The 3230-nt window shown below is 52.0% G+C and overlaps 1 pseudogene; it reads right to left on the minus strand.

Moving 5' to 3' along the window:
• Window positions 1-612: 612 nt before the first annotated feature.
• LOC136550472 (peroxidase 2-like) lies at window positions 613-2312 on the minus strand (annotated as a pseudogene).
• Between the last annotated feature and the right edge of the window lie 918 nt (window positions 2313-3230).

Consider the following 3230-nt stretch of genomic DNA (forward strand, 5'->3'; position numbering starts at 1 on the left):
ATCAGTTTTTCACACCAAAAATCTTGCGAACTATTTTGTCACCGAACCTCCGGCGCGGCCATAACTGTGGTGTGGCAGGCTGAGGTAACCAGCCAAACAGGCCCGAGGTCTCTGGTCCCCTGCCCCACTACAACAAAATTCATGAACATGGAGGATGATTGTGAATGATTTGTGGCTATGAATGTTTAGTTTGTAAGTGTGATTTGGGAATTGTGAACTTTAAGATCTATCGACCTTTGGACGCACTTGTGATTTTATCAATGATTTATGTGGCTGATTAGGCTTGCTATAGGCGTGTCGGACAATTGTGCTCGCATGGCCATGGTTAAGGTTGCCACGTGCAGTACCTAGGTCTTGACGAGTTTACGGGCAGCTTGGCACGACACGGTTACCTAATCACGTCGTGCCTAAAGAAAGGAGTTCGTAAAAGCAAGGACGGTGAGGAGTGACAGAGAAGTGCACTCGGATAGTTGATGGAGGAAAATATATGGATGCATGAAAAAAAAATACCGTACTTTAATAATATTGTAAAGAAGATCAAAGATGTCATATTTTAAGAGGAGAAGCAGGGGTGAATCCGGCGCTTATTACATATATACTACTACCTCACACTAAAATAAACTTTGCCGAGAAGCCAACCTAACGAAAGCAACAACAGGAATACATGATAACGAACACACACAGAGTACACAGTTCATGCAGCCAATCACCCTCACCCGCACTCCATTGCCAGCTATATATAGCTAGCTAGTTGTAAATAGAGCACTTCATCCTGATCTCGGCGTCCGCACCGGGGCTGGTCTTGACCTCGATGCTGCCCATCTTCACCATCGCTGCCGCGAACTTTGTTGGAACTGGTGGTGACCACCGAGTTCACGATCTTGGAGCTGGTTTGCAGCCGGCCCGGCTCGTTACCACGAGCCTGCGCTCCCACAGGTCCTAGGTCCACCGAAGCTGACAACATATAAGGTCTTGGGCTTAAAAGGCTCGTTACCACGAGCCTGCGCTCCCACAGGTCCTAGGTCCACCGAAGCTGACAACATATAAGGTCTTGGGCTTAAAAGACTAGCCTGATAGGTGGGGTTTCTCCCGCCTTAGATGTTGTGCTCTCCCAACATCGCAGGCTCGTGGTAACGAGCCAGGCCGGCTGTAAGCCAGCTCCAAGATCGTGAACTCGGTAGTCACCACCGGTTCTAACAACTAAGTCCTTGGGCCTTCTCAACCCAAAAGACTAGTCTGATAGGTGGGGGTTCTCCCGCCTTATATATTGTACTCCCCCACCATCGCTACACGATGTGGGACTAAACCCCAACAAACTTGGTCTCCCACAGATTTCCCGAAGAACCGGCGGCGTAGGTATCCACCAGCGGCTTCGTTTGCGGCGAGCTCAGCGCAGCGTCCGAGTCCAGCACCACGTCATCGTCGTTCACGTTCTGGTAGTACTGGACGTCCATGGTGTCAGGGGTTTTGTAGTCCAGCGCCATGTTGCCGCCGCTCCTGCACTTGTCCTTGAGATCCTTGGCGTTAGTTGGCGAGGGTGGCGTTCATGTCCGTCCGGTTGGAGACGAACGCGCAGCGGGCCTGGCCGATGGTGTGCGCCCCGGAGAGGGTGACCATGTCGTTGGTGTCGAGGCCCTTGGCGGCGAAGAAGTTGTTGAGCGCGTCGAGGTCGCAGAACGGGCCGGGCAGGTTGTCCGTGGTCTCGTTGGCGAGCGAAACGCGCCCGTCGTGGCGGCCGGTGGGCATCGCGAAGGAGCTGATCCTGCCGCCGCTGAGCACGCTGGACGCGTCGCGGGCGGCGAGCGCGAGGGTGTCGGCGCACGAGACGACGCCAGGGCAGGCCGCCTCCAGCGCCGCCTTGGCCGCGTCGATCACCTCGAAGCCGCGGAGGCTGTTCATGTTGGGCAGGCCGAACATCTCCGTGGGATCGCTGGAGCCGCTCGTGTTCCTGAGGAGGACGGAGGCGTCGCACCCCCGGCCCGGACGAAGCAGTCGTGGAAGAAGAGGCGGATGAGCCCTGCGCCCGTGCCGGGGTCTTTGCTCACCGCGTCCTCCACGACCTCCCTCACGTTGTCTTCCGCGTCGGGGCACGCGTTGCTGTTGTAGTAGCCGACCTTGAGCGCTGTCGCTGAGGGGGCAGGGCTCTTCTTCAGGGGGTAAGAGGTCAGGTTTCCGGGGCAGACCAGCCCGCCGCCCAGGAGCGATGGGACTGCGCGAACCCACCCGCCCTGGCAAATGATGCTGGCGCCATGGCAAGCCACTGGCCCGAGCAACGCAAGCAAGGCGACGAGGGCGGCAAGCTTGGCATCCATCTTCTTTGCAAGCTCTCGATCGATCGGCTAGCTAGCTGTTGTGCGTTGGTTTCTTGTCTTGCACCAGATTGTGTGTGCTTTTCTCCATGGGCAATGCGTGTAATTTATAGCTAGCTCCTGCTGGGCGAGGAGAGCGTGGCACTGTCCACTGTCCACACGGTTCGCGGCGGTGCACGTTGGCGACGACGACGACGACGACGACGACGGATGCGAATTTCACCGAAGGCGGCGCGCGGATGCAGCAGGGACCGCAGCTGACCACCCGATGATCTATTAATTTTGACCGTCTGACTTTGAATCCGGAGGTGGTTGTGATTTGGGTGTGAAAATACTAGACCCTGCTGGTGCGTGTGTCTTCCCTCCTACCACGTTGGGTTTGCATATTTTGAAGTAATATTGTTTGTTCTGTTATTAGATTAGAGGTGCATTTTATGTACTCCACAAATTCAATGATCTATCCTATGCGAGCCTAGACAGAGAAATAAGGGCCTGTTTGGATTCACTCCTCTAAACTTTAAAGCTCTAAAAACTTTAGAGCACTTTAACTCACTTTTGATATCTAAATATCTAATGTGAGGTGGGCTAAAGTTTATGTCCAATTTTAGACCTCCTGTTTTAAGCTTTATCTCTAAACTTTAGAGGTCTAAAGTTTAGAAGAGAGGATTCAAACATGCTCTAACAAAACAAGGCCGCATCACCCGCAAAAGTTTGTTCCATATATAGTTGACATATAATCATACTTTTGCACAAAGCGAACCTTTATATATATATGTTCTATGTATATGGATTTTTAAGGAATATTTTTCAAATGCACAAATTAATTAAATGTGTTGTATATATTTATCCACACTATTAAATTACTTTTTTACCCGTATATGGTTCATGCAAATTAACAAACTAATACCAGTTTGGATCTCA

Source organism: Miscanthus floridulus, chromosome 4 (genome assembly GCF_019320115.1).
Source record: "Miscanthus floridulus cultivar M001 chromosome 4, ASM1932011v1, whole genome shotgun sequence".
Taxonomy (NCBI): Eukaryota; Viridiplantae; Streptophyta; class Magnoliopsida; order Poales; family Poaceae; genus Miscanthus; species Miscanthus floridulus.